Source organism: Pongo pygmaeus, chromosome 5, assembly GCF_028885625.2.
Source record: "Pongo pygmaeus isolate AG05252 chromosome 5, NHGRI_mPonPyg2-v2.0_pri, whole genome shotgun sequence".
Classification (NCBI taxonomy): domain Eukaryota; kingdom Metazoa; phylum Chordata; class Mammalia; order Primates; family Hominidae; genus Pongo; species Pongo pygmaeus.
The window spans coordinates 150,455,277-150,469,814 of NC_072378.2; the positions used below are offsets into that span (position 1 = coordinate 150,455,277).

The 14,538-nt window shown below is 51.2% G+C and overlaps 1 pseudogene; it reads right to left on the reverse strand.

Annotated features, from left to right (window-relative positions):
• Window positions 1-909: 909 nt before the first annotated feature.
• Window positions 910-8,676, reverse strand: LOC129039402 (UL16-binding protein 1-like; annotated as a pseudogene).
• Window positions 8,677-14,538: the final 5,862 nt, after the last annotated feature.

The window sequence follows — 14,538 nt, forward strand, 5'->3', positions numbered from 1 at the left end:
GCAAAAGAGAAATCTTTCATCAACATTGAAAAGCATCCTGCACTGTACTAGAATATTTCATTGCTAACTTTTTGCTATGGCAAAGAACGGCACGGTCAGCAGTCTAGTATCTCCATGCTCTCTGGAACATGTTTGGAGCCCGGAACTGACTCTGGGATTGCTGGTTAGTGGGATGAGCACAGCGTCCACTGTCCTGGATACTGCCTGAGTAGACAACAAAGTAGTGATTCAATCTGGACTCCTACCTACAGTGTAAGAAGTCTCCGATATTCCATTTCCTGTCCACCAATTGGTAGAGACAGATTTAAAAAATTATCAGTAGGATGGGTGTACAGGGGTAGACCATTGTTCTCTTGATTGTCAGAGCTATGAAAGCTTTCACAGGTTTCTTCAGCATCTCTGAAATGCTCAGAGCATTTGCTCAAGAATTAGGTGCACTTTATTAATTTCTAGGAGTTCTTTATGTAGTCTGCTCCTGATCTTTCATCTGGGGGGGAATAGAATAACTTTTACAAATAGAGATGTATCTGTGGTGAGGATTTCTTCCACTAGAAGTGAATGTGGTCAGGGCTGAAGAATGATGAGAAAAGCCACTGCCGAGCATGGAGTGGGCTGGGGCCAAACCAGAAAGCATCACATTCTGGAAGCAGGGATAGAGGCAGGACTATCTGCCAGCCCCCTAGGGTATCAGGACAGTGGTGAAGATTGATAGTCAGGCTGCTTGTAAATAGACTGACAGCCAGGCTGCTTATAAATTAAGAGTGATCTTTAAAGTCTCTGTTTCCAAAAGATATCTAGCAGCATCCCTAGTTGTATTACTAAAAACAGCATGGCAGAATAATGAAATTCCATTAATTCTCTACTGGGTTATAAACCAAAATTCCAAAGTCAATAAGGTTCTTTGAAAATAGACATCTTTATTTAACTATAAGTCTAGGCTAATAAATTACTAAATAAAATAATCAGGAATATAATACTTTTCCATATTAAATAATTTAAAATCTCTACAACAGGCACTGTGGTTCATGCCTGTAATCCCAGAGCATTGGGAGGCCAAGGTGGCAGGATTGCTTGAGGCCAGGAGTTGAAGACCAGCCTGAGCAACACAGGAAGACCCAATCTCTACCTAAAAATAAAACAATGTGCCGGGCATGGTGGCATGCACCTGTAGTCCCAGCTATTCTAGAGGCTGAGTCTAGAGGATCACTTGAGCTCAGGAGCTGGAGATTACAGGGAGTGAAGACTATGCCACTTCACTCCAGTATGGTTGACAGAATGAGAAACTGTAAAAAACCATAAAAATAAAAAAAATTAATACAATTCTTGGTCAGTGCATCGAAAGGATCCCTGAGGTCTGAAGTCCAGCACGCACTGGAAGAATAAGCGATACTGTTTGGAAGAATAAGGTCATGCTTGAGAGAAGTGTCTGCTTTTCCACAACCAAAAAAGTAGAAAGAAAATGCTTTTTGCTGGGATTTCTTGTTCAGTTAAAACTTGTGCAGGAATTCCATCCATTAGCACTGAGAGAAAGTGGCAGAAGGTGTTAAGAAAAATGGCTGCTGGGATCATGAGCAAAGGTAATGAGTGGCATGAAATGTTCAGTCTACAATGTCCTCATCATCTGCTGGGGCCTGTGGGCTTGCTAAGGCTTGAACTCCTGCTTTCCAGAAAGGCACAGTGGTGAGTAGACAGGCGGCCTCCCTGAAGGGAGAGCAAGAACCAGACCAGGCTAACAGAGTCTTCTTGATATCATCTTCCACCTTGAGAAAAGATGAAGTGTTGGTTTAAGTGGCTGAGAAAAACCTGGGTCTGTTCTCCTGGGTGATCCCTTCCAGGCCCTCCCCATTTCAGAGCCTCTCCCCCAAATAAGGAACATGTTTTTCCCTCCAACCCTACCCCTGGCTCTGTAGCCTGTCCCAGCCTCCAACCTCCTTCACCACACCACAGAGCCAGCCCAGGCCCTGCTACAGTGCATGGGGGCTCAAAACTGAGGCTAGTAATGAGGGGTCTGTACCCTCACTCAGGGACTGCTCCACCCTCTCATAGAAGGGTCTAGAGGACCTGGGGGAGCCCTGTCCAAAGAGAGGTTTCTGGATCCATGTTCCCTGGCCTTGGGTGGGCTTGCAGACAAACCTCCTTCTTTCCCCTTTGCTCTCAGCCTCTCCTTACCCTGGTAGCTGCACCCATAACTCTGAATGGGACTGTCCCTGCCCCGCCCCATTCATTCCTGGCCAAGTTCAGTGGTGAGCATGGAACTCCAGCAGCAGCTCAGCTCCCCTGCCTGAGTCCACTCTGCTCCAGGCAGGGCCATCAGCTGGCTCAGGATCTGGAGTGTGCAGGAAGCAGAATGGCAGGGGCATTGCCCCAGAGCCCGGCAAGGACTCCCATGGGTCCAAGGGGCCTGGCCTTTTCCTAAATCTCACCCTGGACACTCTCTACTCTTCACTATCCACCTTAACTGCTGGGACCCGAGCTGCTTTCTCTGGGAATGCAGCCTTAGGAACTGGGTGGGCCAAGGCCCTCACAGCCCCTTCCTCCTGGGATTCTCCCAGATCACTCTCTTCTTAGCTTTCTCCAGGGATGCCCTTTCCCTTGACATCCTTGGTGAAGCGGCCCTGCTACTCCTCTCCTACTGTGCAGACTGCCCATGCCTGAGTTCCTGCTGCCTGCAGGCCACACACCACTTCCCTTCCCAAATAGGAACCTGCTCTGAAACAGGCCTGAATTGGTTAAACCCTCTCAAGCTCAACAGGCCTTGAGCCTTGGTGTGGGCCCCTCCCTTTCCCTCTGGTTCTGACAGTGAGAATCCATCAGAACTCAGGGCTGAGCTACCCAGGTCATTGCCAGTAGGTGACATCAGGTCTCATTCATCTGTCTCATGGCAGGATGAGAAGGTCCCAGGCATGGGGATGGGTGGGACTCTGGGAATTCACCTTCTGCATCCTCCCACCTCACCCATCTGCTTCTTGCTCCCCTCCCAATATTGCCCACATTACCTGTCACTCTAAAGAACTCTCCTCAGATGCCAGGGAGGATAAAGCAGAGGAGGATGATGAGGAGGCTCCAGGGACTGAGGGTGCTGGCCATGGCTGTGGGTTGGGTTGTGCCTGGGGTCAGAGAGGGTGGTTCTGAAATGGAAACACAGGAGCGACAACCCTTGTCCAGGCCCCAAATCTTAGGGGATGCCTCCTCAGCTCCTGCCCCCACAACTCATCCTGGAAGAGCTTTTGTCCCACAATGCTGTGGGGAAGCTGCTGTGACAATTTCTGGGTTAGGAAGGGAGAGGGGGTGTCCCCTGTCCTCAGGGAGCTCACACAGCTGCTGAGGGAAGCAAGGTGACAGCACAGCCCACCCTCCTGCTGTGGCGGAAGAGGAGATGATGCCCCAGGGCCAGGGAGGGGAGGGTCTCGGGGCTGGCATTCTAGGTGGTTTTGATGGATATACAGAAACAGACGAGGGGAGAGGAAAGGAAAAGTGATTCTAGGAGGAAGGAACAATAACGAAAAAGGTCTAGAAACACTATGACACCCACAGATTCGAGGCTGGTGAGAAATGCACAGTGGGTGGAGCAGAAGCAAGTGCAGTGAGGAAGAGGAATCAGGAAGAAGAAGGGAGAGGAGGATGAGAGAGCATAGGCATGCCAGCACCCCCAGGAGGAGCCCCCCATGAGGGGGTCATGTTCACACTCACTCAAACATGCACACGCACACACACACACACTCACACACACTCACACAACGGGCTGATAAGATCTGAACTCAAGAGAGCTGCCTTTTTTCGCCTCTCACTTACTTGTTGGATCCAGCATTTGTTTCCAGTATATCAAAAAGTCTTCAAGCCATTGAAATGTTATGGAAGAACATGGTCACCTCCTTGTTCTTCTCCCACTTCTCTTTCATCTTCTTGGCTCCAGGATGAAGCACTGTCCACTTTCTGTTGTTTGAGTCAAAGAGGAGGAACTTCTGTCCATTGAAGAGGAACTGCCAAGATCCTCTGCTGTGTCCGTGGGCTTCATGCTCACAAGACATCCTGGCCTGCAGAATGAGGGGCTCTTCCCCATTGCAAAGAGATCAGCTCTGATCTTGACAAATCCTGAGCCCCACCCTGCTTCCTTTCCTGGCTCCCGGACTTGCTCTCTCTGCTGCATCCGGCCCATGCTCCTCAACCTCTTGAGTGACACAAACTTCTGATTTAGTTTTTACATGAAACCAATAAATGCCTCTAAGTTACTACTGTGTCTACTCCCTGCTGTCCTGGACTCTTTTAAACTTACTGATGGGTATTAAATTCTCCATTTGAATGTTCCTTTGAAGAAATCCCCCACATCTCTTAGTATTTCAGTTTGTTCTTCCCAGGTTTTTGTGACATTGACTTTCTTCCCCAGAGAAGCAAAGGCTTTGGCCTTGTGATTAACACAGTCACAGTGAAGAAAAAGCCTTTCATCCACCAGGCCTTGAACTTCACACCACTGTGGTTCAGGTCTGGACTTAGGAGTGATGATGAAGTCATAGCAAAGACAGTGTGTGTCTGTGGAAGAAAAACACAGGAGAGGGTTGGTGTGGAGGAAAGTAGAATCTGAGACTCCTCCTCCCCCTTATGGTGACTGCAAGTGAAGGCCTCTGAGGGGCTGGGCTGGCAGAGCAAGATGTGCCCCAGCCAAGGCTGTCATGTCAACTAATTAAAGACTAGAGCGTCTCCCTTGCTTGAGTACATGGAGGGGAAGGTTCCTGAAGCCAGGAAACCACATGTCCCCTCCAGACATGTCCCACCTGCCCTGTGCCAACATCAGTCAGCACATGACCTTGTGGTGGAGGTGCCAGGCCTGCTGTGGCAGGAAAAGGCCTGGATGGGAAGGACCCTCAGCAGCAGCCCACGTGGCCTGCAGGAGGTGGGAGAGTGTGTGGGGGCTGCCCTGGGATGCTCCAGCACAGTGGGTGGGGTGAGGGCAGAATTCAGTTTAGATAAACAAGTGATTATTGTCATGGGGCACATGATTTAACACGTTGGCAAAGCCCCGGTGAAGACGCCCATCTGCTATGAGCATGCATTCCTGGAACCTTGTAAACGGATGGTTCACAGGGCAAGAAGTGGAAAATCCAGAACTTCTAAGTCAGGGTGTAGAGGAAAGAGCCAAAAGGCTCAGAGAAGCACCATGAAAGCAGTATGAAAATCCAGAACAATGTCCACTCTCTGTGCTCATGGGAAGCCTGGAGGACTCCTGATTACCCAGCATATAAAGAAGGCCCCGGGAGAAGGCAGCAGTCTATCTGAAGCCCTTCAGAATGCCTGTTGCTGAAGGCTGGGGTTGAGGGTAGGAAATGCTGTTCCTGAAATGAGCTCCCAGTAGTAATGGGGATGGAAAATCCTGAAATAAGAGATCTCAAGTGGAGGCCGTTAACTGTCAGGAGGAAGGAGGGGGCAAAGATGGAAATAATTAGAGAAGTCACAATGCCAGCTGGGGACCTCAGTCATACGAAGGTGTGCCCATGGCTCATAGAACAAAGGGGTCAAGGATCCAAAAGAGATGGAAACTCAACCCAGATGCTGCTAGATTTAAATAACTACAACAAACAAAGACAAAACACAAGGATGGATGACCTGGAGGCTGAAATGAGTCACCCCAGGAAATAACTGAGCTCCTTTGCCCAGCTTTGAGAACTGAGCCACATTTCAGACCCAGAGTCCATTACTAGAAGGAGAGCCCAGAGGCCCTGGTGGGCCCCTTCAATACCACAGCAACTGCAATGACTCCTTCAGCCTCCCCCAGAGAGCCAGATGGGCATTCACTCTGGGAACTGTACACCATGAAACAGCAAATACCCAGACACTCCTGGTGGACACAGTGTGTGATCCAACCTCCTTCCAGAGATCTGAAGCATTAACTTGCTCCCCTGTTACTCATGAGGTGCATTTGGGGCAAAGTAACAGATGGACACCTGTGTCAGGTCCAGCTTAGAGGGATGGGCTAGGTTCATAGACCCATTCGATGGTAATTTCACATTTCCTGGATTTCTACCGGGAATGGATAGTGTTTGTAGTTAATGTAGTAACTATTATAGGTTGTGCTGGTCATATGACCTCCCCTGTCACTACTCAACTCTGCTCTTGTAGCTGGGATGCAGCCATACACACTCTGTGATGAGGGGTGACGCTGGACCTACCAATACGGCTATTTGACCCTGGACTCCCTAAGATCCCAGAGGCATGTGTGGTTGGAAAAGGTGCTATGTGGATTTCATGGCAATTGCCAACCGCAGAATCACAACAGGGTCCCCTAGTGCTCAAAAGCATGGCTGTGCGACTCACAGCAGCGAAATCCCCTCATTTAAAAGTGGCTCCTGCTGTGGTCCTGGGCCCCTGTGGAGATGGGCCTCCAGCTATGGGAGGGCAGTGATGACACAGCCTCAGAGCTGCCCATCACAGGGTGTGCTCCTCACCCTTTAGGTCATTAGGAAGATAGGCCCTTAGCTCACACCTGAGGCTTCAGGGAGGGTCCCTGATCACCCTGAGGGACCGATGATGCCACCCAGCAGCAAAGGAGGGGGGTAGTAGGCCCAGAACCATGGAACCTCCATTCACATCCCTCACATCCACACCTCCCAGAACCACGGAACCTCCATTCACATTCATCACATCCACACCTCCCAGAACCACGGAACCTCCATTCACATCCATCACATCCACACCTCCCAGAACCATGGAACCTCCATTCACATCCATCACATCCACACCTCCCAGAACCAAGGAACCTCCATTCACATCCATCACATCCACACCTCCCAGAACCATGGAACCTCCATTCACATCCGTCACATCCACACCTCCCAGAACCAAGGAACCTCCATTCACATCCGTCACATCCACACCTCCCAGATCCATGGAACCTCCATTCACATCCGTCACATCCACACCTCCCAGAACCAAGGAACCTCCATTCACATCCGTCACATCCACACCTCCCAGAACCAAGGAACCTCCATTCACATCCGTCACATCCACACCTCCCAGAACCAAGGAACCTCCATTCACACCCGTCACATCCACACCTCCCAGAACCATGGAACCTCCATTGACATCCGTCACATCCACACCTCCCAGAACCATGGAACCTCCATTGACATCCGTCACATCCACACCTCCCAGAACCATGGAACCTCCATTCACATCCATCACATCCACACCTCCCAGAACCATGGAACCTCCATTCACATCCATCACATCCACACCTCCCAGAACCATGGAACCTCCATTCACATCCATCACATCCGCACCTCCCAGAAGCCACAGGCGGGGTAGACACACCTGTGACTCTTCAATTTACACAACTTGGAGATGACACCCTAGAGGATGGGGCAGCAATTGCCAGGACACAGCATGTGCCCTCATCTCGGGTCAGCAACCTAGGACAGTGTCCACATCTGGTCTCCCTTTTATTTGCAGGTTGCCATTGCCTGCTGTTGCTCTACAAAGGGACAGGACTTGACACACAGACAGAGAACTCATGGCCAGCAAGGACCAAAGTGCCTTCAGCCTTTCCTTTCTAGAAAGGGTTTGCTGACTCCTGTCTACGTAGTGACTATTCTATATAACCCTGTCTCCCCAGTAGGAAGAACAGGCGGGTCTGGGACCCAAGGGCAGAAGTGGGCACCTCTACTCACGGGCGCTCCCAGGGTCATCCTGAGGGTAATGGGATTTTCCCATCTCCCCTGCACTAAGTTCTGTGGAAAGGCTGGGGTGTGTTTGCTGGGGTGTGTCCTCAGGCAAAAGGGGACAAGGTGCTAGTTGGTGGGGGGAGGTGCTAAGGACCCCTTCATGGATGGGGAGGTGAGGGAGGCCTGTGGGGTGACAGGGCTGGGCTGAGATGGGGAGTGAAAGGATGAGACCTGAGTAGCAGAAGTGAGTGGTGAGGAAGCGGTGAATGGTGGGAAGTGTTTGGTGAGCCCCTGGGTGCAGGTTAGTGCCTGCAGCAAATTGCAGGGGAAGTTCCAGGGCGGAGCCCTAGGGGTGCTGGAGGGTTGTTGTGGTGGAGAGCCGGTGAGAGCAGAGCAGTTCTGTGGTTGGTGGGGGAATTTGTGATCGCATCCCTGTGGAACCCCGCTTCACCCCTGTCCTGACCCCAGCTAGGGTTCCGGGGGCTCTGGTGTCTCCTTCCCGAGGGCGAGTAGGGCTGTGGAGCTGCATCAGGGATTCCCGCTCCACCTTGCCCTCTGCAGCACTTTGGCCCCTCCACCCTCCTGCTGTTCCTTTTCCGCCCTCTTTAAAAACCCTCCTGGTCTGCTGGGCGAGCTGCAGCTGCAGTAAGCGGCCCCAGCGTAAAGGAGCTGCAGCGGGGAACTCCGGGGCGGGGGGGGGGGGGGGAGCGATGCTCGGGGAGATCGCGCCGGTCATTCTAGAAGCTTCCCTTCCTCTGAAACCCGCTGCAGTCCACAGCCCCCCAAGTTTGGCCCCAGCGCGCGATTAGGCTCCATCCCCGAACTCACCGGCCCGCTCTGACCCGGACCAGCCGGACAGCAGTAGCAGAAGCGGGAAGCACAGAAGGAACGCGGGGCAAGCGGCCGCTGCCATTGGGGACCTGGGGCGCAGGGGACGGGAGTCGGGGTCGAGGCGGATATGGGCGGAGGAATCGCCCGGAGCCTCCCATTCAGGCCAGTGAATTGGACCGCACCGCCCTATCCAGCCCGGTTCCGCCCCGCCCCAGGCTGGGATCCAAGGGGCGTGGTCCGACGGCTGCCCTTGTTTGGGCATGCTCCACCCCGCCCCGCTCCGGGGCTCGTCACCTGACAGAGGCCCGGCGGGAGAATCCTCCCCCTCCCCCCCGCCCCCGCGGCTTGGTGGCGGCGTCACCGGGCTCCGCGCGGGGCAGGACACGGTTCCTTCCATGACCGCTTCGTTTAATTTTTCAACACGCATTTATTATTACCCCAATGTAAAAACACTGATGCACAGGAAGGTGAGAAACTTAACAGGAGCATACAGTGGCGGCGGTGCCCCCCGTCACCGCCTGCGCCAGCGACACACCCCCTCCCTCCGCCTGCGTCGCGGAGTCCCCGCCCCTCTCCGTCCAGGGCGCACCCGCTTCCTCAGTCCAGAGCGGACCTTCTTTGCCTCTCCACTAAAAGCATGAGGAGGTCTTTGAGTATATTCTATATCCCTTTATGACTTTTGGAAAAAAAGAAAAGAAAGCCCTAGAGGCCTACCGTGATCAATCATCATGTGATCAATTGTGTTTCCATGGAGAGCAGAAGCCAAGGTGGGGGTCTACGCATGGGTGGGGCTCACTTTGCTGCACACCCATCTATGTCCAACCACACCGAAATCCATGGCTGTATCCGCACCTCGGCTCAGTCCCTGGATGGTCCCTGCAGCCATCCTCAAAGGGGGCACCCGAGTGCATCCTCCTCTCAGTCACCATGGAACCATCTAGATCTATGGACAGAAGCCAGAGGGAGGTGGGGAGCCCAGTGGCCTCTGGCTGCAAGGGAGGGCTTAGCCTGGGGTGAGGAGTGGGCAGAGCTCCTGAGCCCACTCTACCGCCAGCCACTCAGCCCGTTCCCCATTGAATGAGTCTTCATGTGGGGAGAACCTGCACCTGGTGATCATCAATCCCGAGGGTCCTGAGGTTGTGGGAAAGAGGAGGAGGCCTGGACCAAGCCCAGGGCCTGTCTCTGCTTCAGGACAGGGTCATGGGAGGGCAGCCACCTCTGTGACTGAGCAGGGACACAGGAGCCTAGAAGGTTCTTGCCTGATGCACTAGAGCCACTGTCCAGGAGGGGCCACATGGAGAGCGGTCTGCAGGACAACAGACACACGGGGGTGAGCAGTTCTCAGACTTCGGAGGGGCATAGCTTGGTGGGTCTGGGCATCCGTGTGTGAGAAGAGCCTCCCATGCATAGGGCTGGGGACAAGGAACCCAAGTTAGTCCGGGAAGTAGGCCACTGGGAAGACCCCTGGCAGCACCACCCCTGAGGCTGGGTGACCTGGGCCAGTGACTGGGGGAACAGGAGGAAGGCAGAAGGAGGCCAGCAGGAGAGCCTAGAGCAGGACAGCCAGGTGAGAGGAGAAGGGGCCTCTGTGCACACCCAGGCCCTCCTGCCTCACCCCTGCTGCAGGCATTTGGCCACCACACACAGACCAGCCCAGGATGGGCATAGAAGTGGCCCAAAAGTGACTGTAATGGCTGTGATTTAGAGATCATGCATTCAGACATGGAAGTCAGCTGATATGGTGGCTGAATATTCCTGTGCAAGGTTCTTCAGCTTTCTGGGCATGGATGTTCGCATGTGGAAAATGACAAATGCTATGCACACAGATGAAGTGAGCAGATTCTACAAGGAACCCTATCCTTGCACATGCTAAGGACCCAGGGCAGGTCTCCTATTTCAGTTGTGAGCCCTGCCGCCCTCCCTGAAGTCAGCAACTGCCAGGCCCACCCTGAGGAGAGCTGGAGCTCTGAGCCCAGGCCGTGGCCTCTTCATGGCCCTGAGTGTGCTGTGAGGGGGTGGAAATGAAAGCAAGACCTACCATCAGGACTCAGGCATGTTTTTCAGACCCACAGAGGTTGATTTTTCTCTCCATCACCTGGTGAGCCTGACATAATGTAAGTGTGGCTGGAGGCTGAGTGAACCAGTGAATGAATGAGACAGTTGTGGGAGTGAATGGGGCTGGGAGGAAAAGCACAGGTGCAGAGGGGAGCTGGAGTGGAGGATGTAACCCCCAGGGGCCTGAAGGTGGTAGCATCAAGGTTGGTAAATTTTTTTGCCCATTTTTCGTGTTTTAGTTGGTGTTTTTTAATTATTATTATTATACTTTAAGTTCTAGGGTACATGTGCACAACATGCAGGTTTGTTACATATGTATACATGTGCCATGCTGCTGTGCTGCACCCATTAACTCGTCATTTACATTAGGTATATCTCCTAATACTATCCCTTCCCCCTCCCCCAACCCCGCAACAGGCCCCTGTGTGTGATGTTCCCTTTCCTGTGTCCAAGTGTTCTCGTTGTTCAATTCCCATCTATGAGTGAGAACATGCGGTGTTTGGTTTTTTGTCCTTGGGATAGTTTGCTGAGAATGATGGTTTCCAGCTTCATCCATGTCCCTACTTTTTTTTTTTTTTTTTTTGAGATGAAGTCTTGCTCTATTGCTCAAGCTGGAGTTCAGTGGGACGATCTCAGCTCAGTGCAACCTCCGGCTCCTGGGTTCAAGCGATTCTCCTGCCTCAGCCTCCCAAGTAGCTGGGATTATAGGCGCCTGCCACCGTGCCCGGCTAATTTTTGCAATTTTAGTAGAGACAGGGTCTCACCATGTTGGCCAGGCTGGTCTCGAACTCCTGGCCTCAGGTGATCCACCTGCCTCGGCCTCTCAAAGTGCTGGGACTACAGGTGTGAGCCACTGCTCCCGGCCACAACTTGGAAGTTTGTATGCCCACCTGGGTGTCCACAAAGGTTTTCCAAGGAAGAGTAACTTTGGTTTTCAACCAGTCTGGGGTGCTTCATCAGGATAGAAACTTCTAGAAAACATAGTGTGATGATGAACAGCAAACTGCTGTCTTCATATGGTTTGATTGAGCCTAGGGTGCACCATGGCCAGGAAAATCTTGCCTTTATTATTATTATTATTACTATTATTATTATTATTTTTGATGGAGTCTTGTACTGTTGCCCGGGCTGGTACGCAGTGGTGCAATCTTCGCTCACTGCAACCTCCACCTCCCTGGTTCAAGTGATTCTCCTGCCTCAGCCTTCACAGTAGCTAGGATTACAAACACCCACCACCACGCCTGGCTAATTTTTTTTATTTTTATTTTTAGTAGAGACGGGGTTTCACTATGTTGGCCATGCTGGTCTCGAACTCCTGACCTCATGATCCGCCAGCCTTGGCCTCCGAAAGTGTTGGGATTAAAGTTGTGAGCCACTACACCCTGGCCGAAAATCTTGTATTTAAGCAAAGAAGGAATGAGTCTGAAAGCAGGAATGGCATTGGGAAAAGATAAGGGGACCAGGAGGAAAGTGAAGGAGAAAAGAAGGGTTAGGGTCTGAGAAGGAGCCAGGATCCAAGTATTTCCAGCCCCATGGCCTGGAGTTGCAAGTGGGTGGGGCGGGGCCACTGGAGCTGTGACAGCCTTGAGAGCCGAGGTGACTCACGTGGGGGCCCTCTGTTTCCTCTGGGTGTCACGCCCTGGGCTCCAGGTCCCCAGTGGCACCGGTGCTGGCACAGAGTTGGGTGTCTGCATCCAGCTTCTGTTCCTGGTGCCAGGATGGTCCAGGGTGGGCCGGGTCGGTGAGTTCCAGGCTGGACCCTAAGCAGGGGTCATGGGGGTTCTTGGACTGCAGGGAGGTCAGGAGGAGGAGAGGCTTCTGGAAGCTCCTGAATGTCTCCCTGGAATGTAATGCAGCATTGCAGGCTGGAGCCAGCCTGGCATGGGGAGAGAGATGTGAGATTGATGAAAAGCGTGCAGCCTGATTTAAAGCCAAACCCTGAGTCCTTTCCAAGGACTATAAAGCGTATTGTAGTCGCTAAAATAAACAAATACAGAAAAACAAAGTAGCCTTTCTTGGCAGATACAGCACCTTTTATTTTTAATCGTTACATTTAACATTGCCTTTTGAAATAGTGTATATTATTCAATATTTTAAAATCCAACCTGGGAGTTTCAGTGATTTATGTGATGAGTTTAGTAATTCACGTTTATTGTTAATTATTACTGTTTAGGATTTAGCTATGCCATTTATTTTTTATTTTTTTTTTGATACCAGCTCTCTCTGTTGTCCAGGCTGGAGTGCAGTGGTGTGGTCATAGCTCACTGCAGCCTCTAACTCCTGGGCTCAGGCCATCTTACTGCCTCAGCCTCCGAGTAGCCAGGACTACAAGCATGCACCACCCACTGGGCTAATTTTCTGTATTTGTCTGTAGAGATGGGGTCTGCCTATATTGCCTAGGCTGGTCTTGAACTCCTGAGCTCAAGTGATCCTCCCACCTTGGCCTCCCAAAGTGCAGGGATTACAGGCGTGAGCAATTGTGCCTGGTCCACATGTATTTATTGTGTTTTTTAATGCTGGCATTTCCCCTCCGTACCTGTGTTCCATTTTGTATACTGAGGGATTTTTTCTGTTGGTTTAAAAGTTATACATTCTAGTTTTCTTCTCAGGGTGGCTGCCCTTAACCTATGACTCGTATCAATATGTATTCACACATTGGTATTATTGGTTTTGTTTTATTCCTAATTTTAGAAGTCTCAGCATGTTTTCCTATCCCTTTCGCGTGCCACCTCCAGCCCCATTTTCCTGATAATTTTCCTAGCTGTAATTCTCGGTTATTCTTAGCTACACTTCCTTGTTTCTGTGATCCTAACTTCACATTTCCCCTTGTTGTGAGACAACAGTAATCTGGAACAGATTCTTTGGTCACTCGTCCTCCTCGGCTCTCTTGTCGCATCTCCTGTGTTTCTCTTGCTATTGAGGTACCTTTCTCTAAACTATTTCCAACTTGGATCTTTAAGAGGCAAATATCCTTCAGGTTTTCTATAATTTCGAATATTTCTAATACACTGCAGTGGGCAGGATTTGGAAGCTGCCCCCTCAAGTTTCCTGTACCTTTTCTAGAATGATATGTTATAGAAAACACTGATGATAGGACAACTAACCACTGTTTTAGCCTGTTTCATTGAACATGGAGCGTACCAGCCGCAGGAAAATCCAGTATTTTAAGGAAGGAAGGAGTATGAAAGTGGGAATGCAAATGGGAAAGAAAAGGGGGCCAGGAAGAAGGGGATGGAGAGAATAAGGGGTGAGGAGCCTAGAGAAACCAGCTGCTCCTAGTCTAGGCACCACTACTCTAGGTACTGAGAGTCTAGGTACCGCTAGTCTAGGCACTGAGAGTATAGGTACCGCTAGTCAAGGCTCTGCAAAGTCATAATTAAAGCTACTCATCAGTTGACCTTAAAATAGAGAGATTTTCCTGGATTTTCTGAGTGGGCCCAGTGCCATGACATGAGCTCTAAAAAGCAGAGAATTTTCTCAGGCTGGAGCCGAGAAAGATGCGTCTGATGTCAGAGGGATTCTAAGCATTAGAAGGATTCCATGCACTGTTGCTGGCTCTGAGATGTGGGGGCCATGAGCAAGACTGGAGAGGGGCCTCTGGGAGTTAGGGAAGGGCTGCAGCTGACAGCCAGCAGGGAAGCTGGGACCTCAGTCCCACAGGTCCAAGGACTGGATTCTGCCAGCAACCTGAGTGCACTTGGAAGCAGATGTTTTCCAGAACCTCCCAATCAGAGCCCAGTGGGTGGACACCTTGACCTTGACCTTGAGGAACTGGGAGCAGAGAAACCAATCAAGCCATCTCAGACTTGCAACCTAGAGGACTGTGAGATAATAAAGATGTACTGATTTAAGCAGGTAAGTGTGTGGCAATTTGTTATGGCTGCAACAGAAAAGATACCTTCCTATTTAAATGAGAATTTGACTGGATAAAAAATTCTAGGCTCAAGTTCTTTTCCTTCATATTTTAGAAAGAATACTCCGTTGTTATCTTGCAACCAGG